Source organism: Panthera tigris, chromosome D2 (assembly GCF_018350195.1).
Source record: "Panthera tigris isolate Pti1 chromosome D2, P.tigris_Pti1_mat1.1, whole genome shotgun sequence".
Classification (NCBI taxonomy): Eukaryota; Metazoa; Chordata; class Mammalia; order Carnivora; family Felidae; genus Panthera; species Panthera tigris.
Genome location: NC_056670.1, coordinates 48110824 through 48135872, shown reverse-complemented (window position 1 = coordinate 48135872; position 25049 = coordinate 48110824).

The window sequence follows — 25049 nt, the reverse complement described above, 5'->3', positions numbered from 1 at the left end:
AGATTCATAGCAAAACTGAGTGGACATTACAAAGATTTCCCATATATCTCTTGCTCCTACACAGGCACAGGCTCCCCCATCATTAACGTCCCCACCAGAGTGATAACATCTGTTACTATCAATGAACCTACATTGATACGTCACTATCACCCAAAGTCCATGGTTTACGCCAGGGTCCACTCTTGGTTTGGTCCATTTTGTAGATCTGGACAAATGCATGATGACATGTATACACCATCACGGTCTCATACAGAGTATTTTATTTTATTTTATTTTATTTTTAATTTTTTTTAACGTTTATTTATTTTTAAAACAGAGAGAGACACAGCATGAATGGGGGAGGGGCAGAGAGAGAGGGAAACACAGAATCGGAAGCAGGATCCAGGCTCTGAGCCATCAGCTTAGAGCCCGACGCGGGGCTCGAACTCGCGGACCACGAGATCGTGACCTGAGCTGAAGTCGGACACTTAACCGACTGAGCCACCCAGGCGCCCCACATACACAGTATTTTAAATGCCCTAAGAATTCTGTGCTGTATCTGTTTAACCACCTCCTTTCAATCTCTGGCAACCACTGATTTCTCATTATCTCTATAGTTTTGCCTCTTTGAGAATGTCATATAGTTGAAATCATACAGTATGTAGCCTTTTCATATTGGCTTTTTCGTTTAATAATTTGTATTTAAGTTTCTTCCATGTCTTTTCATGTCTTGTTGGTCATTTCTTTTTTAAATCACTGTATTTATCTATCTATCTATCTATCTATCTATCATCTATCTATTTTGAGAGAGAGCGAGCGTATGTGCAAGTGGGGGAGGGGCAAAGAAAGCAGAAAAAGAAAGAGGGAGAGAGAGAATCCCAAGCAGGCTCCACGCCCAGCACAGAGCCCAAAGTAGGGCTTGAACTCAGGAACCATGAGATCGTGACCTGAGCCGAGATCAAGAGTCCAACACTTAACTGAGTCATCAGGAGCCCCAATAGCTCATTTCTTTTTAATTCTGAATGCTTCACCTACTAAAGGATATCTTGGTTGCTCCCAGATTTTGGCAATTATGAGTAAAACAGTTAATATTTAATAGAGAAGATTCAAGTTTTTCCCAACAATGTCCCTCTCATTCCCCAAAATCTCTTGATAGAGTAAGATATGGAGGCCATACTAGAGGTAGACCCAAGGGAATAAGTCTTGGCTGTTCCTTGCCAAGTGGTCCATTGTGGAAAAATATGGAGAAAATAAGTTATAGAGAACTAATTCTTCCAGCTTGCTTTCTCTTTTCTTTTCTTTTCTTTTCTTTTCTTTTCTTTTCTTTTCTTTTCTTTTCTTTTCTTTTTTCTTTTCTTTTTTTCTTTCTTTCTTTCTTTCTTTCTTTCTTTCTTTCTTTCTTTCTTTCTTCTTTCTTTTTTCCTAGCAAGATGGCTTCTTTTTTTCACAATTATTCTCGCAAAAGATAACAGACAGTATATAAAGAAATATTACAAATAGTGTTCCTTTTGTTTCCCCCAACATCTGTGAGCCGCCAAGAGATTTTAATCAATAGAGGAGATATTTGAGAATGTAGGGGAGGCAAAATCTTACCTTTACTTTCTTAGGGTTTTTTAGCCAGGCCTGAGATTAAACTGATATAAGACAGATTAACAGGAGAAAAGTATATAAAGTTAGCTGTTTTATATGACAGGGAGCTCTTGTAAGAAAAGAAAGACCCAAAGAAATGGCAAACCCACAGGCTTTTACATTAGGTTGAACAAAATGAGGCAACTGTGGAAAAGTAACTAAACAGGCTAAAGTAACTGACCAGGCTAAAGGAAGATAAGTGTTATTTTAACATGGTCTATTTATACAGGATTCTCTTGGCTTTGATTCCCCATTGAAGAATGTTCCTTCTCTCCCGGTACAGGGAGCACACTTTCACACAGGAGTGTTTATCTCATGATTTCAGGAAGAACAGGGGAGATTAGAATGTCCTTTTTTGCATCTGCTGTTTTTTAAGTGCCTTCAGTTCAAAATAGTCTTTATGCCAAAGTGATGGATTCTGCCTCCTTTCCTTCTCCCCCTTTGACAATTCCCCCAAAAGATTCATGGCACAGAATCCGAGTTGGCAGATTTATTCTATTTTGCAGTGATTTAGTCTCTTAGTCTTGAGAATAGGTCCGTTCATTTAAACAGTTGTGTCTTAGTTCGGGATGCTATGGTGCAGAACGGTGTAGCCGTTCATCTAAGTTAGGTCTCCATATGATATGAGCAATCAGGCATTTATTGAGGGGCATTTTTTTTACAGAAACGAAAGAAAAACAAATATTAATAGTTAGAAACATCGTTTCTGAGGCCAGAGGACAACCAGTTGAGATTTCCAGATTTAAGCAAGAAGCTTCTTTTTATGGTAGAATGAAGACCTCAGTTGTAATTTGACAAATTTCCTGGCTCGTAGTTTGGATGTCTCTCATTACATTTTCTGGGTGTTCCAGTGAATTTTCTGCGTGGCCCACAGGAGTAGACATGAATGTTGTTTATCTGTGTTCTATTGTTTATCTGTGATCTTTTGTGATTTTCTGAAGTTTATATCAGGCCATCCAGCTTTAGTTTGTAGGACTTGGGAAAAGGGCAGTTTTCATTCTGTAAAGCCAAGTACTGGGCTGGTATTTCAAGAGGCTTTATAAGCATTGACTCCTTAAAGTCAACCTTAGTTCCTTAAATCCATCCGGTCACATTTGAGTCTATGAGCATTGCTGTCAAATATGACATTACAGTCGTTCCTGATAATATAATCAATGTTTCCAATCATATTCTTCTGCTTTCTTTTTGTTGTTGTTGTTTGTTTGTTTGTTTGTTTGTTTTTTGTCAGATGTCCCAGGATCTCTCAGTGTTCCAGCCCCTGAAATCCCATCATTGTCACAAGAAATTGTAGGGGAGGAGATATTTTACCTCCGTCTTCTTAGGGTCTTTCAGTTGATCCTGAGAATTAAACATCGGTAAGTTTTGCACAAAATCACCGAGATCTGATTTGGTCCAGGCGGCTGGACAAAGTGCACGCTCTGCTTCCTCCCTACAAAGTATCCCACTGAGTTTTGGGGAGTCCACAGACCCCACGCCCGACCCCGGGGACCCCGTGTAGGTGGCGCCGCAGCACGCCACGATGACTGCTCACGCTGTCCTGCGCCGGGCTCCCCAAATTCTCCCACCTTTCCAGTGGGTACCCTTTCCACATCACCCTCAGCCAGCGCGGCCCTGGGCACCTTTCTCTTTTTTTCTAGCCCTAGAAGATGGGCCAATGCTGTCTCTACTGTAAGCAGAGAAATACACTGTGGAAGGTTCTAAGCAATCTGCGGCAGGGCCAGTCACCAGGAACCTCCAAAGCCCCAAAGCGACAGAGAAAGCCTGGAGTCCTGGTAGGAAACTTGCTGCCGTCTCCTCAGCCTTGCTTCCTCCACGGACCCGCTCCCTCAGCATGGTCCTGCGCCAGCTGAGACTGGATTCAGTGTCAGCCTCCCCACTGTAACTGTTCCTGCTCAGGGCTATGGCATCTCCAGTTTAGGAGGCTTTTCTATGGAAACTGTCATGATTATTTCAGAGCTCTGCATCCTGGCACCCATGTATCCACTGGCACGAGCACATACCTCAATCCTCCAGAGGCACGAGCACATACCTCAATATCTGTCTGGTTTCCCGTTTTCGGAACAAAGAGTCATTTTTTCTGAGTGGGGTCACCTCTGGAGACAAGAAATAGGAGGTAGCCGTGATCCTTCAATGATCCTTGATAGACGTATAGTTACTATGATTCAGAGAGAGAACTTTTGGTCCATTGTCACACTTCTCTAAAACCCCTTCACGTCAGGGATCCCAAGTGTCAGATGATTTCTGCCGGGTCACCTGGAAAGTGAATTTAATCCACTTGTTCCGAGCCATAACCTCTGATATATACCTCTGATCCAAAGTTATGTCAACGGTGATTTTCCCGCATGATCCACAGTAACGCTTGGTTCCGTGATTTTCCCACTAGTCTACCCACCTCCTTTAAGAGTTTTATTTCTCCCTAACTTTTGGAAAATAGGAAGCAAAAGCATGGATGTCAATTGAGGATTGATCCCAAACTAGGCACAGCTGGAGGGGTGCTTGGTGGGGCCATCAGACAGCCGTTGCTTTTACAATGGACATTTGAAAGTGTCTGGTCAGCTGTGTGTGATGGGTCTGCTTGGTAGCGGGACAATTTCAATTGCACGCCAATCCTTATCACTCTAGTTTCTAGCTGCTCTTGAGATTTCTTTTTTTTTTTAATGTGTATTTATTTGAGAGATAGAAAGCACGAGGGAAGGAGGGGAAGAGAAAGAAAGAGAGAGAGAATCCTAAGCAGGCTCTGCACTGTCAGCGCAGAGCCCAATGCGGGGCTCGATCTCACAAACCAGGAAATCATGACCTAAGCTGAAATCAAGAGTTGGACACTCGACTAAGTGAGCCGCCCAGGTGCCCCTAGCAGCTCCTGAGATTTCTACAGAATCCTGGGCATTTATATCAGCTCAAGAACATGACCTCTGCAGACTGCCCTGGCCTCCCCCTCCTTCAGATTTTCCCTCTGTAGTATCCTGGAAGGTACCTTCACACTGACCTCTGTCGCTAGAGGAGAGTGGGGAGCGTGGTGGGAGGGGCAATGGGAATGAGGAGGGGCCCAGGCTTCTGTATCAGAATCGGTTGGGGTCCAGCCCTGACTCCCCCAGCTGCCCGCTCTGATGCTGGATGAGCCAGTGAGTTTAATCTCCTGTAAAATTAAAATAAAACTACCATCGCTAATACTTACCTTGGAAAATTGTGAGGATTTTTAAAAAAAAAATGTAGAAAGGGCCTAGAATTGTGTCTGGTACAAAATCATTGTTAATGTTAATGGGATAAGATTTTAAAAATGCTTTTCCTGCAAATGCTCAAAATCTCTGTGAAAAGAACAGTTCATGGAAGGATTCTGAACAGCTGCTTGCTTTGGGGAGATGTACTAGGGAAAAAATAAGACATTGTTCCCATTTTTACGAACAGCTTTTGTAAATAACATAGGCAATCCCGCCAAACCAATCCCTTCCCTGTCCTCTGAAACTAACCAGATTTTATTATTAAAATATTTATGAATGTTTACCATGTTTTCTGAAATATTCTTTTAGAGACCAAATACATGAGATCTAATTCTTATGTGTTTATGAAGTATTTCCACATAATTTTAGAAGAATTTGCGACAGTTTATAGTAAATCCAGGTTTATAATTCCAATTAAGGGATGCCTGGGTGGCTCAGTCAGTTAAGCGTGCGACTCTTGATTTCGGCTCAGGTCATGATCACACGGCCCGTGAGTTCGAGTCCCATAGGGGGCTCTGTGCTGACAATGCGGAGCTTGCTTGGGGTTCTTTTTCTCTCTCTCCCTCTCTCTGACCCTCCCCCACTCGCTCCCCCTCTCTCTCTCAAAATAAATTAAAACATAAAAAACTTTATAATTCCAATTAATGATGCAGTGAGGCTGGATTTTTACATGGCGTTAACATTTTTTTTGAAGGATATTGTGTTCTCTTATATAATTAGTACACATAGCGCTTTCATAACTAACATTTTAGGGAACTGCATAAGATCAATGTAAAAAGCATTTTCTGCCAAGCAGTAAACTAAGTCTAGTTTGCTCTGTGCCTTTAAGTGGCTTTATAAAGTCAGCAAGCCGTACTGCTCTGAACTTCAATTTCATCCTTGAAAACCTAGGCATCTGAAAGAGTTCTGTGATGCCAATTATCCCTTCAAAATATCATAAGAATGAAAGTCATTAGTTTAAATTATTGCAAGGATTTCAGATTACTGTGTTTACGATCTTGTCCTGAGACATGTTGTTTTCATCTCTGTGGTAATGTGCCTGCACGTGTGTGTGTACGTGTGTGCGTGCGTGTGTGTAATTTTGTGAAAGAATTTGATCAAAAATGTAATTCCAAGGTACGCTTGTGTACATATCTCCGGATTTGCAGCCAATCTGATTCTCAGTTACTGGCAAGGTGACATCAGGCAAAGGACTTAGCCTTCCTGAGCCCGTGGTGCCAGGGCTCTGTCTCCACTCTTCTCCCTATGTCCGCTCCACCCCCAGATTTCCTGTTTCTCCAAGGCCAGGGGACCAAAGCTTGTTCGTGTCCATCTTTGCCACAGCTGGACAAGGCCAGCACAACACACACTTGTTTTCTGGTGAAATGGAATTTCACTTTCTATTTTTTTGCTTTTTTTTTTTTTGCATCAATTTGTATGCTCATATGGTTTTTCTTCCTCAGCCTGTTGATATGGTGGATTACACTGATGACTTTCAAATGTTAAACCAGCCTTGCATATCTGAAATAAATCCCACTTAGTCATGGTTTATAATTCATTTTATACATTACTGGATTTGCTCTGCTAATATTTTGTTGAGGATTTTTTTTTTTTACATCAAAATTCATGAGAGATATTTGTCTCTAGTTCTCTCTCTTTTTTTTTTTCTTCCTTTCCTTTCCTGGTCCTGTTTTGGTTTTGTATCAGTGTAATACTGGCTTCATTAAAATCATCTGGGATGTGTTCTCTCCTCCTCTATGTTCTGGAAGAGATTGTGTAAAGTTGATGTTAATTCCTCTTTAAATGTTTGGTAGAATTCTCCAAGGAACCCATCTGAGTCTAGAGATTCTATTTTGGGAGTTTTTAAGTTACAAATTCAATTTTTTTCCATGGTTATAGGACTATTCAAATTGTCTGTTTTATCCTCATTGACTTTGCTAGCCTCTAGTTGTTGAGGGATTGGTCCATTTCTACTAAGTGATTGAGTTTATGAGAGTGAAGCTGTTCATGGTATTTCATTCTTATCCTTTAATGGCTTCAAAATCCATCAGGACCACCTCTGTTTCATTACCGATATTGGTGATTTGTGTCTTTTTTCTTTGTTGGCCTTGCTAGAGGTTTATCACTTTTATTGATTTTTTTGAAGAACTTTTTTTGTTGTGTCACTGATTTTTCTCTATTGTTTCACTGTCTTAGATTTTATGAATTTCTGTTCTTATTTTTCTTCTGCTTGCTTTGTGTTTATTTTGCTTTTTTTCCCCCAAGTTATTTGTGTACTGGAGACATTTCCTCTTTTCTAGCCTCAAAATTTCAGACTATAATTTTCCCTCTAAGCACTGCATTAACTACATCTCACATACTTTGTATGTTGTACTTTTATTTTGATTCAGTTCTATGTATTTTTTTTAAATGTCTTCTGAGACATACTCTTCGTCCCATAGATTATTTACAAGAGTGTTGTTTAATTTCCAGGTTGTTGGAAATTTTCCTGTTGTCTTTGTATTGATTTCTAGTTGGATTTTCATTCTCCTCAGAGAATGTACCCGGTACAATTCGAATTCTTTCAAATTTGTTGAGGTTTGTTTATGACTCAGGTTATGGTCTATCTTGGTTAATATTCCATGGACACTTGAAAAGAATGTGTATTCTGCTGTTCTTGAATAGACTGCTCTGTAAATGTCAGGCAGATCCTATCTGCTGATCATGGTGTTCTGTTCTGATTTTCTGTCTAGTGGGTGTATCAGTTTCTGAAAGTGAGGTGTTAAGTCTCCAGCCATAATTGTGGACTTGTCTGTTTCTCCTTTCAGCTCCAACGGTTTTTGCTTCATATATTTTGAGGCTCTGTTGTTGATTACATGCACATTTAGGATCATTATGTCCTCCCAGTGGGTTAATGTTTTTACCAATAGGTAGTGTCCCTTTTTGTCGCTATTGTTTGCTTTCCTCTGAAGTCTGCTTTATCTGGTATTAATATAGCCACCCCTGTTTTCTTTTTTAATTGATGTTTTCATGATAGATCTTTATCCATCTTTTTACTTTCAACCTACCTAGATCTTTGTATTTGATGTGTGCACATCATTGTATTTGTACAGACAATGTACTTTTGACTATATTGTTAAATCTACTCTGTCAATTTCTATCTTTTGGTTGGTATTTAGATCATTTGCATTTAAGGCAATCATTGGTATGACAGGACTTGAATCTGTCATTTTGTTGTTTTCATCTATTTTCTGTTCCTTTCTTTATCTCTACTTGCCTTTCTTTGCGTTACTTGAACAATATTTTAGGATTCCATCTTGATTTATTTATAGTTGTGGGTTTTTTTTTTTAATTGAGAGACACAGCCATCTAAATAACATGAGCTTTTTCTGTGGGAAAAGCTCATTCCTAGCATCTCATGTGATTAAGGCAAAAGCACAGCATCCAAGCCCCAGGCTTCTTTGGAGTAGAGCACCTGTGATTGGGTGTGTGGCTCTTTCCACCCTTCAGCATGAGGAACCTTTGACAGAACTCAGTGCCTGCAGCAGTGGATTCTCTGGATGACCATAATCACCAGGACCAACCTGTAGGGACCAAGGAAGAATTTCCCAAATTGATCATGAGAGGGAGATTACCAAGAGGGAAGATAGAATTGCCCACAGTTTGCCAAATGGGTGCTCCAAATGAAGCCCTAGGAAGCTGGGTTGGCTTCATTTTGTACCCCAAGCTGGTGAAAACTCCTGAAATGCTAATTCTTCTCTTTCTTAGCCAGAAATATCTTAACTGCAACCTTCCCCATAGTGATGTTTTGAAGCCAGATTATCTGCCTTAGTTGGGGGAGAAGAATGATGACAGCTTCTATCACCCTCTGCTCCACGCGAGAGGAGAGTGCACGGTCACAGTCCTGCGGCAAGCGTTTTCCCCAGGATGCTCAGAGCCTTCACAAACTTAACCTCATTAGTCCTTGAATTAAAGATCAAAGTCCTTATCTCTCCTGTATGAGTGAGAAGATTAAAGAACAACAGATACTTGCTCAAAGTCACATGCTAAGCCACTACATGAATTAGTGGTTAAACCCCCTCCTTGGATATATGAGATAATTGGCTACACCGGCAAACTGACCACAACGCTAATTATTTCTGATGCTTAATTTATAAGCAAACTGGGACTTCTGTGCTCTCAGAAAGAAGCATGGATTCCGCTTCAGAGAGACCTAGCTCAGTCATGGTTTATTTAGCATGCTACGTAATGATGCGCGTGCTATGGAATGATAATAGCTCACCTCTTTCCAAGGATTTTAGGAATCTCGCAGAGATAGGCCACTGGATTTGCCCATTCATTACTTCATTCATTCATTAAACTATCCCTGTCAGATGCCACCGGAGCTCAGAAGTGCTCCCAAATCAGGAGCTGCAAAGGTGAACGTGACAGTTTGGTGACGAAGGCACCCAGGCGAACACAATTAGAGACGCGGGGATATGAGTTATTGAAAAAGGAGCTATGAAAAAGTAGGGCAGAGGAAAAGTGGGCTGGAGAAAACCTTTCAGAAGTGGCTGCCCTTATTTAGAAATTTGGCAAGCAGCCGAGAGGGCAAAAGCTATTCCAAGCAGAGAGTGTTCCAGATCGAAGAGACACGAAGTGCAAAGACATGGACTTGAGCGCTAATGTGCATCCATGAAAGGCGAGGAATTCAGTGTGGCTGGAGACCAGGAAGGCCAACGTAGATTTATGGGAAGTTAGACCAGGCTGAGTTGCTGAGGCCAGATTATGAGGGACTCTGAGAGCAGTGCGCTGGAGTCAGACCTAGCCTCGATGCCAGTGCTGCTTGTTTATGGGATGTCTTGCTTTTCCCTCCTCCCAGCCACCCGAACAGTTGTCCAAGGTGTCTACTGCATGAGACAAAGAATGGATTTGCAAAGCCATAAAAGCACTGATGCGATGTCCTCTAGTAGTTTGGATATATATCTGGATTTAACATCAGTCAGTGGGGACTTGATGACACTTTGCTCTGGTTATAGGATCTGGTGAAGTGTAAGAAATTGGCTGGAGACCCGGCCATGCAGAGTAATTGTTTGCCAACATCTCCTTCCAACGTACCTGGAGCCTCTGCCTCTAGCAGTTAGACTTCCCACTGCTTCCTCACAAACATCTTGGGATCACGTTCCCCAGGGTCACAGCTCAGCGTTAGGAATGCTGGCATATCGATCCGGGAACAGGTTCACTGTGCCCACCGATAGACCGGCATCCACCCACTCTTCCTAAACTCTTCCCTGGGAGAGAAGCACCTGGGATCACTATCGAGATATCAAAGATTGATATCTTTCTCTCCTCCCTATTTTTTTAAAATTCCTTTTTCATTTCTTCCAGGGAAGATGACTTATTGAATACAGCAGCCACAATTGGAACACATCTAATACTGTGTCTGTTACCAGAGCCAGTGGGCTTGCCACTCCGTTTAGAAAGCTGTCTACACCTAAGCCGGGTAACAGCTGTGTTGACAGTCCTGGGATAAATGAGAAAATGTCACAGAGATTTAAAATGTGTGACTTAGTGACAATTCTTTGGTGCTCCACTCTCAGAGGAGGGCTCTTAAGAACACGTTGATTTTTCTGGAGCTGAATTCAGCAACGACCGAGGGAGGTCACAGGTTTTCAGGTTTATCTCAGGACAGACGTTTGATGTGCACACATACTACTCTGTATATACCCTATACCTAAGAATATACACATCACATAGATCTACACACACACACACACACACACACACACGATGTGTGCAAGAAGCTTCCTGTTTGCAGAGGGCTGTTACACATCTGCACCTCCTACGCTCCTTCCTGTATGCCAGACAATGTTCATTTTGAGAAGCCCATCACAGCCTAAAACAAAGATATCAGGAACGGCCCCAGCTCCAAGTTTTTGTTTCATTGACATCTCACCTGCCAAGAAGCAGAAATGATCCCACAAGTCAGGTAGTCAAAAGAATAAGAAAGTAGAGGTATTGCGACGTGACCTCAATTCTTTGCCAGGGATATCCCTTCCCACTTCTAAGTATCTACACTAGGTTCCTCGGGCTGTTATAACAAAGTGCCACTGATCGTGTAGCTTAAAGTGACAGACGTGTATTTTCTCATTGTTCAGGAGGCCAGAGGTCAGAAAGCAAAGAATCAGCAGAGCCACACCACCTCCAAAGCCTCTAAGGGAGGATCTTTCTCTACGTCTTCCAGCTTCTGGCCGTTGCCATCAATCCTTGGTTTGTGGCAGCACAATGTCTACCTCTGTCTTCACATGGCCTTCTTCTCTATGGGTGCCTCTGTGTGCGCTCTCCTCTTCTTATAAGGATACCAGACATTTTGGATCCGGGACCCACCCTAATTCATTATGACCTCATCGTAACTAATTACATCTGCATTTCCAAATAAGGTCACATTCTGAGGTTCCGGGTAAACATGAATGTTGGAGGGACACAACAGTAGGAAAGAGATCAGAGAGCATCTAGATTGGCCTCCCATGGATTCACTTCTTACCAGTATGATTATTAGTTTCCCAAGGTTATGCCTGGATATCCACTTTTCTCATACTGTACCTCTTGGCCTAACAAAAATCTTAATTAGAAAATCCTTGAGGGGGGCGCTTGGGTGGCTCAGTCAGTTAAGTGTCTGACTTCGGCTCAGGTCATGATCTCACAGCTTGTGAGTTCGAGCCCCGCATCGGGCTCTGTGCTGACAGCTCGGAGCCTGGAGCCTGCTTCAGATTCTGTGTCTCCCTCTCTCTCTCTCTGCCCCTCCCCTGCTCACACTCTGTCTGTCTCTCTCAAAAAAATAAATAAACATTAAAAAAAATTAAAAAGAAAATCCTTGGAATCACTTTCATGCCTCGTGAATCAACCCCCCTGGCAAGTCTTCTTTCTTCAGACCTGGAACTCAGGACAATGGACCCAGTGCTGTGAGACTCTTATTTAAGCCAGGAGAGGACCTAAGCCAGGGGCAAGATGAGATCTGGAGTCAGACTAGCCCAGGATTAATTTGAAAATTAATGACGAGTGCCATCTTGGGACAGTATTTAGTTTCCATAAACTTCAGGTAGCTGATCTGTAGAATGAGAAATGTATAATTCACAGGGTTATTGAGAGAATTAAATTAGGTCCTAATTTAATGTTAGTAAATGGTAGCTTTATCAGTAGTAGTAAAGTGAAAGACGCCACAAGGCCCATGGGGAAGCTACAGTAAACTTTACTATTTGGTCCACTGGGGAGAGTATGACTTGGATGAAAGAAAAAAGGAATCCCCTCCCACATTCAGATTATTCCAGAAAAAGGTAGAGTCTTCAATCCACTGGACCCGAGTGACTCATTGCCCTATTTTACCTGCAATAAGAGATTGAAAGAGAGAAATCTGAGGAGCTCAGAATGCTTAACAGCTCTGTCTTTGGCCATGAGTACTGCTTCTCTGGCACTTTATGGAATTTCTCCAGAGTTTTCTTCCATCTATCCACAAATTCCTTTCTTCCTACCTGCCTCCCCTTCTATTGGAAGAGCAAAACTAAATGACTCGTTTAAGTAATTCTGAAATGGAAGGAGGAAACGAAGCAATGCATTAAAACATGTAAAATTCATATCATAAAGCTATAATAATTATAACAATGTGGTTGTTATGGAATGAATTGTGTCCCCTCAAATTCATAGGTTGAAGCCATAAACTCTCAGTGCTTGAACTGTATTTGCAGATAGACCTTTAAAGGGGTGAATAAGATGAGACTGTTGGAATGGTCTCCTTACAAGAAGAATGATCTGATTATCGACCTTACAATCTGACTGGCTTTGTTACAAGAAGAGGAAATTTGGACACACACAAAGAGACACTGGGAGTGCGTGCACCCAGAGGAGATGCCATGTGAGGACACAGCAAGTAGATGGCCGTCTAACAAGCCAAGGAGAGAGGAGTCAGGAAAAACCAAACCTGCTTACATGTTGATCTTGGATTTGTAGCCTCCAGAACTGTGAGAAAATAAATTTCAGTAGTTTATTTTTTTTTAATTTTTTTTTAACATTTATTTATTTTTGAGACAGAGAGAGACAGAGCATGAACGGGGGAGGGGCAGAGAGAGAGGGAGACACAGAATCGGAAGCAGGCTCAGCCCAGAGCCTGACGGACCGCGAGATCGTGACCTGAGCCGAAGTCGGACGCTCAACCGACTGAGCTACCCAGGCGCCCCATAAATTTCAGTAGTTTAAGTGACCCAGTCGGTGATATTTTGTTATGGCAGCTAATAACTGCCTAGCTAATTAGCTAGGAAACTAATACAGTGGTGTTGATACGATAAAAGATAAATGTATGAGATGAAAAAAAATTATATCTCTATATATAACAAAAAGAGAATTAAATATAAAAAATGTGCCATTAATACCAATATATGCCACAGATCTAGTAACAGAGTTAATAAAACATGTACAAAACCACGACACAAAAATCTCTAAAACATTATGGTTATAAATGTATATAAAATGTAGATAAATGGAAAGGTCTACCATGTTCATGGATTAGAAGTCTCAGCATTGTGAAGATTTTAATTCTCGTTTGAATTGACCTATAGATTAAGGCAATCTCTACAAAAATCAGGTAGGATTTTTGATAAAAATCCACAAAGTGGAAGAAAATTTACGTGAAAAATGCAAGAAGGTCAAGAGCAGCCAAGGTAATTTTTAATAGAACCAGGTAGGAGGAATCGCTCTGCTACATATCAAATATTACAAAATGAATAATTAAGAGTGTGGTATTAGGAACGAACATACAAATAGATATATGCAAAAATAGCTCACAAATAGATTCAATTAAATATGGGTACTTAATTTATGATCAAGTAGAGGCACAGAGCAATGGTAAAGAATGCCCTTTTATGTAATGGTGCCAGATCTACTGGAAGTTCCTTTCAGGGGAAAATAAACCTTGACCCTTACTCACATAAGAGACACACACAGATACTTCCCAAGTGAATTATGACTATGAATATAAAAAGTAAAACAAAGGTTCCATAAGATAATAAAAGATAATATCACATGATTTGGGAAATGCAAATATTCCTTAAATGGGAGCTAAAAGCACCAATCATAAAATAAAGGCTGATACAATAAATAGGACCTCATTCAACTTAAAAATGCCTGCTCTTGGCAATCTAAAATTAAGGAAATGAAAAAGGCAGCTGTTACTGGTAGTAGTATATCAGGAAACATTAGATTGGCCTCCCATGCATTCAATTCTTACCAATGTGACTATTAATCAGTTTCCCAAATTTATACCTGGAGCAGGACACGATAGTTGCCACACATAAAAGAAAACAAACAAACAAAAAAGAGCTCGTATCCAGAATATACAAATTCCTACAAATTAGTAAGAATTAAGGCACACATCCCAAAAAGAAATGGGCAAAAGACTTGAACAGATACTGCACAAAAGAGGACGTCCATGTGACAAACGTACAAAAATTGTCAGCAGCGTGAGCCATCGGACCAGCGCAAATGAAAACCGCAGTGAGATACACATACCAGGATGGCTCCAATGAGAAAGACAGAGGGTTGGATAGAATGTGGAGCAACTTGACATCTCTTTCACTACCGGTAGGAGTATAAATTCACGTAAATTGCTTTATAAATCTGTGTGGCATTCATATGACAGAACCCGGACACCGATGGTAAGTGAAATGAACTACCTCATATGTGTCAATGTGGATAGATCTCCACAATATTGTTGAGACCACAGGCAAAATGATGAATAAAGCATGTGGAACGATACTGTTTAAATTACTCGCCCATACACTGAGCCCCCCGCCCAATACTATATACATGAAAATACATGTTTGTACAAATATAAAAGGCAATGACTGGAAAACACACACCACGCTTATGGCAGTGGTTGCCACAGACGAAAAGGCAAGAAACAAGACAGAGGTTCCAAAATACTTTAGTTCATCTGAGACCGTCTGCTCTCCTTACAAACAAAACAATATTGAAAACAACTGTTAATCTTGGATCATAGGAGTATGTTTCCTTTTGGATTTTTATAACTTTGAATTTTTTTCTCGAAAAACGTAAATGAAGAAGATGAACGAGCTCCAGTCTCCTTGACATTTCCGGGATGTGCTGTTCCACACACCCCCCCCCTCCACTAACTACCCCCCTCCCCATTTGAAACCTTTGCTCTGATCTTTTCTCCCTGATATCTGTTCTTCTGCATATAGCTGGACCTTTCCCTTCTTGACCCAGCTCTGGTGAAACGCATTGGTCAGATAGTCTCTGCTACCCAGCCTGGCCTGAGCTTTTGTGGCCTGTCACCCCTAGTCAGGTCCAGGTTCCCAGGGCTCCTCCCCCACAGGAAAGAAACTGGGTCGACCAAGCAGCCTCCTCCCTCTCTACGCTTTGCTCATAGGAAGTCTGAGGGTGTGATGGCCCACTTACACTTGGGTGCAGCTGTTTCCATTTGGGACTGGGTCAGATTGACCAAAAACTCAGTTGGGCACTACTTAGATCCAAATGCTGAATTTCACTCCATAGAAAGTCTCGGCTGTGTTGAGGAACGTCTTCATCAGAAGACAGAACTGTCTGTGTGCCTTGCTTCAGCCTGCGGCAACAAAGCCAAGGTGAAGTCAGGCTAATACATCCCCCTCTGCCCTCCAGTGTTAGGCACCATTAGGGATGGTTGCCCCCTGTTTCCTTCTCAATTAAACCGGGCCGGAGAGTGCTTTCTAGTTGTGCCTTTCTTCTGGTACTAGATGACGTGTTAGATGGGTGACATTTTGGTGCTCATCTGATCCATTGATTCTTGACATGGCAGAGACCCCACGTGAGACCTTTAAAACCAGCCTCCTGAGCAACTCCCAGATTTGAAGCAATTTTAACTTCTACAGGAGCCGAGTGGAGCTATGGAAGGATTGGGCTCCGCAAAGGTCAGAAAGGAAGAACTGGGGGAGATGGTCGGATCATCTCAGCTGGGGTCTCAAACCTGCACAAGTGGATAAGTGGGAAATAAAGCCTGAAAGATCAACTCAGATTGGAAGTCTGAGAAATTGGCCCTTCCATCTGGTGAGAGGGAAAACCATGGCCATTTTCCAAGCAAAGGAGAGCCACTGGGATTGATTTTAATATTCATGCTGACTGAGCTATCCAGCCTACAAGAAAGACAGGCACCCTTGTACTGCCTGATAGGCATTCAGTACGAAAGTGGCCGTGCACTCACCACGGGTACATCTGTCTATGCCCTGGGAGGGCCACAGTGCTGACAAAGTGTCCATTGTCCTTAAGCCAGATTCTTGATGTGTGCTTTTTTGCCTTTGTCCTCTCTTGCATTCCATGTTTTTGTTCCACCTTCCTTTTCTTATTTTAGGACATTTTTAATGACCCGGAGGCACAGATTGGTAAGCACTCATGGAACTTCGCATGCCTGAAGTGTTCTCAAGCTACACAGCTATGCGCAAGTCATAGAAACCCACCTGCAATGTCCTCGGGACAATCGGGGGTGCAGTGTGCCCAGAGCTTCCCGGGGGTGCGGTGTGCCCAGAGCTTCCCGAGCTGCTCGTGCCCTTTGCCCTACTCTCTTGCTTTCTAGGGATGACTCTAAAGAGAGCCCCAGGGACACACGGCAGTTTGTGCGTGGTGCTATTTATCGCAGTGTTGTTTACAGAAGGGATGGGTTAGAAAATTACGACCCATCATATGATGGCATTATGAGCAAGTGTAAGGTGCATTTTTTCCTAAGAAACTTGAATAATGTGAGGAAGATAATCCTGTTGAAATAATAAGTAAAAATCAAGTATATATAAATAAAATGATAAATACACAAAAATTGTGTTTAGATTATGACCCAACTTTGTTAACCATATGCGTAAAGGTATGCATCTACAAAAGACTGGGAGAAGATACGCTTAAATGTTAGCGTGTATTTATCGAAATTGTGGAAATTTAAAGACATTTTATTTTTCCTCCTTACACTTTACACTTCTATGAGATTTCCTGCAGTTGATCTTATATTAATTCCATAATCAAATACCGAAGAAGAAAGTAACCCGCTTCGCAGCTGTTTGTTGAATGCTTATGATGTGCCTGGCGCTGATCTGTTGTAAGTGAAGAAACAGAGAAAGAAACAAGAGGGAGAAAAAGGAAAACAGATAAACAAAGCCTGATGTTCCTCAGGAAAAGGGGAAAAAATCGCTTTCTTATGCCTTACATTATGCATGTGGCTCACAGGCCGGGCTGGAGAGAAAGATGTGTATACAGTTGTCCAAAAGAGGCTGAACTCAGATGCTCAAGGTCAAGTTGGCCCCCACCCCAAGGGCATTTCAAGATGAGGAGCTCTTCCTGATCTGCAGGGGTCTTGCCTGACACCTGGCTGGGAGGCAGACCTCGGATTCCAAGCCCAGCCCTGCCCCTGCATCTGCATGATGATCCAGAGCCAGTCCCTAACCCTTGGAGTCTCAGAGGTCCATTCCACACACGGCAAATTGAGACACTCGCAGCTGTGAGATTCTCATAGATAAGACATTTGCAGCCTTCCTTTGAACACGCATGCCTTTCTCCGGGACCCAACTGTCTAATCTAGTTGTCTTCGCTGCCCAGTTCACCGTCCAGGTCCCAATGTTGGTGCCATCAAGGAGGCCAAAGATCAGAAAGGGTGGATTTGCTTTCTTCTGGCTCAGCTATAAATGACGCCGTTCTGAAGAATAAACCGAGGATAATTACTTTCAACCCCCCCCCCCCACCCGACCTCGAGCCCCAGGCACCACCACCTGCTTGATTTCCCTGGGGTGTAAGGCGATCTCTTAAGGCTCCAATCACTTCCATGTGCCCACTGTTCAGTGCCTCCTTTCTGTACTTTGTTTCGACTCTTTCCTCTCTGTCTCTTTACAGATTCTTTTGCCGGGACTATGTTCTGTCCCTTCTGCAATAACCCACACTGTGGGGGAAGCATCTGTCCCATCTATATTCTCTCTGAAGGTCCAAACAGAGGCAGCTGCCTTGGTCAGATCCCACTGGCTCTGCCCCAACTGAAGCCGGCTTTGGGTTTCCAGTCACCCAGCAAAGGAGCCACCGCCCTCTGTCTTTTTGCCTGGCCCTTAGTTGGCCAAGAAGACGAGAATCGGCAAAACCACCTGCTTTCCCGATGAGGTGATGAGAAGGATCAGTTGGGTTTTCTTGGATAAAAGAGCTCTGAGATTTCCGAGTTCTTGTGCAGGGGTTAACCGGAGTTATTATTAGCTGCGAGATGTTCATGACTCACAGGATACAATTAGAGGCTAATTCCCTGCTAAATCCCATGGCCCTGACCACAGCTGTGATGAAAACAGGCCACAGTGTGGCCAGCATGACCACGGAATAGAGGGACAGTGCAGGGGGAGGGGAGGGAGGACAGGGCAGGGCGAAGGCCAAGGGGAGGCATGGAGGCGGCAGTGTGCGGGTGTGCCTGACCTGCGCGACGCATCCCATCTGGGTGAGCCCCTGGCCCGGCGCACGCACAGTGCTCGCACTGGATGGGCTTGGGTGGCCCAATCCTGCCAGTGTGTGTGTTTGTAAACTCTCGGTTTGAGCGTTTCTCTCTCAACACTGGTTTAGAGGGGCGCACAAACTTTAAGATCTGTTATGAGACTGCTGGAGAGGTGATGTGGGTGTAACTTTCAGTTTACCATGCCTGGTCTGTGTCTTTGAGGAGGTAGTCTAACCTCCCTGTGACTCAGTTTCCTCACCTGCAATGTAACAAGAGAACCAGCCTGGTTGGATTGTACTCTGTTGCAAATGGATTAATACACGGAAGCCCCCCTCGCGTAGGATCTGGCACAGAAGAAAGATTAACTATTGTGATTATGGTGATGCACAGAATTTAATTTAGAGCCGTCTATGGTCTTCAGCTATAGTTCCAGAGCCTTCAGTTCTCTTGTTCCTAAAACAGGTGCAGTCGCCTTCCAGTCCCAGATGGGCACAGAGCAGGTGATCACAAGTCAGCCAGGAGACAGTAGGGGGATCTTGCAGGCACTGCCTGGACCATGAAAAAGGCATGGTGTAGTTGGTGGCCCCACTCTCAGGAGCCCCCGGCCAGTGGGGGCTCCAATCAACGCCCATGGGGAAGCAGGATGCAAGGCAGGAGAACGAGGTGGATCAGATACCACCTGACTCGAAGTTCAGCCACCCCAGCAGATTTGCAACCCGGAAAGCAGCCTGTGTTGACCACAGCCCGGCCCCCTGTGTTGACCTTCTCTGGGCCTCACTCCTCAGGCTCTGAGTAGACTGAGGTAAACCAAGCTCATAAGGATGAGCTTTGCAGGAGGCATTGCTTTAACTGAGGTGAGCATGTCTCCTTAGGGAGGGGCTGAGTGAGCTTCTTGCACTCAAGCCTTTGGAAAAGATGAGACACTGTCATAGCCAAGCCTCCTTCCACAAAACTAAGCCCCAGGCAGAGGACAAAGGGTCAGGAGGGCCAGGCACGAAAGATGGAGAAACGTTCCCTGTGAGCTCTAGTGGAAGAATCTGGAATGGTTTTCTGCATTCTAGCTGGGCTTTTGTTGAGGGCTGAACATAAAAACAAAACAAAACAGAAAAACTGCAAGTAAAAGGAAGGGGGAAAGGGATTCCAGGAAGAGACACGAGGAAAGGAAGGATCCAGAACATAGGGAACATTTATTAATTCCTCTGCATATTTGAGCACCAAATATATGCTAGGTACCTGCAGAGATAAGTAAGCAATGGCCCCTTCACCCAAGGAGTTCCTACTAAGCAGTTAGAGACTCGGAAGAACAAGGAACAGAGTATGTAATAGAAGTCACACCCTGTGCACGCTGAGGCCTGCAGGGACTGAAGGCCAGGGTACCAACTGTCTGGGCTTGCTCAGCATTGCCCCAGTTTGAGCACCCCCCCTCTGACCCCTTCAAACCAAAGCAATGACTCCCCCTACTTTGGCTTGGTGTTACCGGCTGAATTGTCCCCCCAAATTCCTACGTTGACCTTCTAACTCCTAGAACCTTCGAATGTGGTTGTATTTGGAGATAAGGTCTTTAAAGAAGTAATTAAAGCAAAGTTGTTAGGGAAGTCCCCACGCCAAAATGACTGGTGTCCTCATAAGACAAGGAGGTTGGGAGACAGACACGAACAGAGGAGAGACCGTGTGACCGCACAGGGAGAAGGCGGCCGTCTGCAAGCCAGGCCCGGGGGCCCGGGGGCCTGGGACCGACACTTTCCTCACGGCCCTCGGAGGACCCAGCCCTGCTCACACCTTGATCTCCATCTTTCTGGCCTTCAGGGCTGTGAGGGAATACATGTATGTGTTGTTTAAGCCACCCAGACCGTGAGCCACGGCAGCCCTAGCCAAGTCATACGCTTGGAAAGAAGTAGCCTTGAGACAAGAAGAGAGTCATTTGTCCAAGGGGCCCAGCATGTGAGAAAACGTGCAAGTTTAGTGAAATACCAGAGTGGGTGGTGAGGTTTTACACAAAGACAGAACTCGGATAATGAGGGCCATATGTGCCAAACTGGGGACTTTGGGAACTATCTTCAGGACAAGGGGTTTCTGGAATGGGATGTGGGGCCTGAGACATCTGATCTGGTTTGCATTTCAGCCGACTCTCCTGCTGGGGCAATGGGCCTAGAGAGACCCAACAGAGAGACCCAGCGGCCACTAATGGAGCGGCTCAGAATCTTGCAGGAAGAATCCAGCTTTGTCTCTTTCGGGCATAGGCCTGAGGCAAGTTCCTCCTGGTGAACAAAACTGTGAGGTGTTTACCTTCACTGCCCGCTACTCTGGTCGGGGGTTGGGTCCTCCCACGCAGTTCACATGTCACAAGTGAGGACAGAACCCCAGCAGTGAACTTCTCTCCCAGACCTCGGTCCTCCTCTCTCTTCTCCCCTTCCTAAGAAAGTGCAGGGGGAGAGTGGGACAATTTCAGCCTTACCCATGTTGAGCCCACTGGGACCTGGTGGTCACTTCCACTCTGGGAAGCCCACCTTCTTCCTGGTGAAAGGACGTTACGGCATCAGGGCACATGCTCAGTGGGACCGCAGCTGATGCATCGCACAGGTGCAGGCCCCCGGGGACAGCTAACGCAACCACAGATGGTGAGCAGCAGAGGAAGGTGAAGGTCTGGGGCACCTGGGTGGCTCAGTCGGTTGAGCGTCCGACTTCAGCTCAGGTCATGATCTCGCAGTCTGTGAGTTCGAGCCCCGCGTCAGGCTCTGTGCTGATGGCTCAGAGCCTGGAGCCTGCTTCCGATTCTGTGTCGCCCTCTCTCTCTGCCCCTCCCCTGCCCACGCTCTGTTTCTCTCTGTCTTTTAATAATAAATAAACATTACAGAAAAATTAAAAAAAAAAAAAAGAAGGTGAAGGTCTGCCATCCAGTCACTCTGGGCCCCACCTGGAAGCTGAGCATATGGAGAAGACATCTTCTAATGGGGAAAGTTCTTTGACCTTCTTTTTTGGCTCAGAAAAGAAAAGTGGCTGAAACAGGTAGGGAATGTGGTAACTTCGAGGAAGGTTAGAGGGAAAATAGGTTACTAAGACATTTCCAGGTCTGACCCTCTCCGATAGCGCTGAGTACCACACCTGGGATTCTGGAAAGCAGACCCTGTCCCTTTCACTTGATGGCCTGTGCTAGGACACTGGTAAATGTGCTGGGCTTCCAGTTAAAGTAAGAGGGCATGTGACTGTCAGAGATGACTCTGATCGCAGTGCATCAGAGACCAGGGTCTGCCACTTGTGCTTGGAAGTGATTGGAAATCCACTTGGGAGGGTCTGTCCGGGCCTTAACAAGTCCTTAAAGGCCAGTTGACTACATGTGAATCAGTGCCTGGATCATTGGGTACTGGATGGCTACTTTGTTCAATGACCAGCTTGTAGATTTCCCAAAAGCATTTTAAAAATTATTTATTGAAGTCTCCAGTGATTTATATTAGATGGATTGGCAGAGCCTAAGGGGGCTGGGAGCTGGGGCTCCTGGGCTCCGGGGCTCCAGGGACCCAGGGTCTCTGCCTCCATATCTTCCTGCTCCCTCCAGTCCTTCCATCTCTGAGTCAAGCAGTCCAAGCGGGACCACGTGCTGACCGTCCTTTGCTTCTCCTCCATCAGAGAATTCCTCTCTGCCTCAGTACCCTCCAGGATCCCTGCAGCAGCACAAATGGAACATCCCTTAAAATATCCATGAGCTGATAAAATCGTCACATCCAGTAAGAACAGCCAAACACTCTATAAAGAGCCAAAAGAAACAAGTTGTTGACAACTCTGTGTGTTTGATATGTTCACTAATTAGTCATTAGGCAAATTGATTCATTACATAATTGGCTTTTCCTTTATTGGAGGAGCAGCTAGTCACAGTCCCAGAAAAAAGAGACCATGAAATCTGCAACACCGCGGTGGGGAATCGGACCTAGAGACAGGAGACAGAGGCACCCAGAATGCGTGTGGCCTCGATGTGGAGGGGCTGGGAGAGGAAGGGGGAGAAGCATTAGTTTCTTGGCACCTGAGGGCGCCTAGAACATACTATTCACAAGGAGTAAAGAACAGTCTTTCGTTCCTTTTCCTCATTTGATCCTCACACAATCTTGTGAAGCAAGGCAAGTCTTTTCATTCCATTTGCAGATGAATAAACAGGCCCAGAGATGTGGTTTTCCAAGATTATAAAGTGAATGCTTGATAAAACTTAGAGCTCAAACCCGAATCTTTAAACCCTAAGATCTATGTTCTGGTCTGTTTCGGAGATCAAACGGACAGTGGAGGATAGATAGCCAGGGGTTGTCTATTTCACCACTGTGTTCTCAGTGCCTTACACACAGTAGGTACACAGCAAATGTGCCGTGAATAAATTAATGAATGCAGAGTGATGATGGTGCTAGTGGGGATGATAATAATAAACATAACTAATGCATATTGAGCGTGCAGGAATTATCATACTTAATTTTCAACCCTATCTCATACATCATATTATTAAATCTCTTCTGCAGAGGTGATTTAGAAATATCAGCGGGCCTCAGGCAGAGCCAGGAGACCTTGTAATGAAGCCTGGGAAGTCAAGAGAAAATGCTTGACCAAGCAATGCTTCCCGCCCTTCCCCCCCCCCACCCCCCACCAACCCCAACACCCCCCCACCCCCCCAGGCAAACTGCAGAGAGTAGCTTGATTTCGTAACAGGAAACCGTGTCTGTAACTTGACCCCTGGGTCCTCAGTTTATACTCAGATTCCTGGGCCACGTGGTTCAAATATTTAGAGAAATCTAAATAGTCAACTGTGCCTGTGAGGCCTGGAGGGGAGGCCATCAGGGAAGGCTCTCCCCCTACACTAATCCAATTGTGCGTTACCTCTCTCCTGGAGACGAGCCTCCGCTCTCTCATTTCAGCCTGCCCGACACACCACAACTGGGAGATCTGCTTTAAGAGCAGCACAGATCAGAGCACCCTCTGCCCAAAACTGCCGAGAGACTCCCAGATACCTGGGAGGGTCTCAAACCCAAGCCTGCATCAGAATCACCTACAGGGCCTGTTAAAACACAGCTTGCTGGCTCCTAGGCCCAGAGTTTCTGATTCAGTAAGTCTGGCGTGGTGTGAAGGATGTGCATTTCTTGCAGGTTCCCAGGTGATGCTGTTGCTGCCCCTGCAGCCGGTCCGGGGACTGCACTTTGAGAAGCGCGGCTTGAAATGAAAGCGAAAGGCCTCAACCTGGCATTCAAGCACATTCATAATCGGGTGGCCGGTCCCGTCCCCTGCGTTTCTTCCACGAATCTTCTGCACAGTCAGGCATATTAGTCAGGGCTTCCAGGTGTGCACCTGCCTCTGCCTACCCACTCATCCTGTGTCTGCCAGGAAAGCCTGTGTCCTTTCACCTGTCCCTGCTCATGTCCCAGCTTCTCTGTGCATCCTTATCTTACACACACCCTCCCCCATTCTGCTCCAATCCACCTGCTTCAGAAAGCCTTTTCTGACCCCGCGTAGCGGGACATGTTCATTTTCTTTCCTTGCTTGTGGAATAGCCTACCAGGCTCTCTCTTCTGGTGCCTATCATAACATTTCTGTCCCTACACATCTATGTCTCGTGTGCCCCGCTCGGATGCAGGCTCACACAGAGGCAGGCAGCACAGTGTTAAACGCACAGGCTTTGGGCACTGGCTGAACTGGTCTCAAGTCTGTCCTCAGCTTCTTACTATCTGTGTGAACGACCACGGTCAACCCAGCCTATTAAGGCCTTGGTTTCCTCGCTTGCCAAATGAGAAAAATAAATACTGTGTGCAATGGTTTTTAGGCATGTCTGAAAATGCTTTGACACTCCTCTTGTTGAGTACGGTCTGGCTTCAGTGACTCACTCGTAGCAAACAGAATGCAGTGGAAGCGATGCTCCATGATCGGAAGTGAGGTCAGAAGAGGCTGTACAGCTTCTGCCTGGTTCTGTTAGGGGGCTCTCTCTCGGGATCCGGCTGCCCTTCAGAAGCAAGCCACTACAGATGTTCCAGCTGATAGCCCCGGCTGAGGTTCCGTCCAGCCCCACATCAGCAGCCAGACTCGGGAGTGACGCCTACCCTCTTCGGCAAGCCTGGCCGCCCAGAACCACGGGAATGGATAATGAAATGATTGGTGTTGCTTCAAGCCATTAGGTGTTGGGGTGACTTGCGCTGATTTGCAAAGCTAAAGGAGACAGTGGAAGAATTTTGAGTACAGCCTGGCATGCAGTAAACACACGGAGAGGAGCCATCTTACGGCTCATCGTTCAACCATCCTACCAATCTAACCCACATTCGAATTTCAGGTTTTGCCCGTATGTGCTGTTCCAAACTGCCCAGGTCGACCAGACATCCAGATCCAGGGTCCATGGGCTACAGGCTCCTCCCAAAGCTCAGGGCAAGGCAGCGGCTCACCTGGCAGTTGTTCCTACCTGAGACCTGGGACAAATGTGACCCTGACTGTCCCTGTCTTGCCTCTAGTAGGGAAATGCAGGCAGAGGCCGTGCCATGGTTTCAGGGCTCTTGGCACAGATGTACTCTTCAAACTGTTGTTCACCCGGCTTCCTAGGCAATTTTCAGGAAACTTTCCCCACCTATGATCTTAGTTCTCAAAGGGCCATTGTAGATTTTATAGTGTGCAGCTGTAAGACATGGACCCATATTCCTTGATACTCCCCCTGGCAAAAGGTGGGCTACACCCCCCCCCCCACCACCACCCATGAATCTGGGTTTGACTAATAGAGCACAGGAAGGGATGCCCTGTGACCTCTGGGCTCAGCCAGAGAAGGCTTGGATACTTCAGCCTTCATCTCTTCC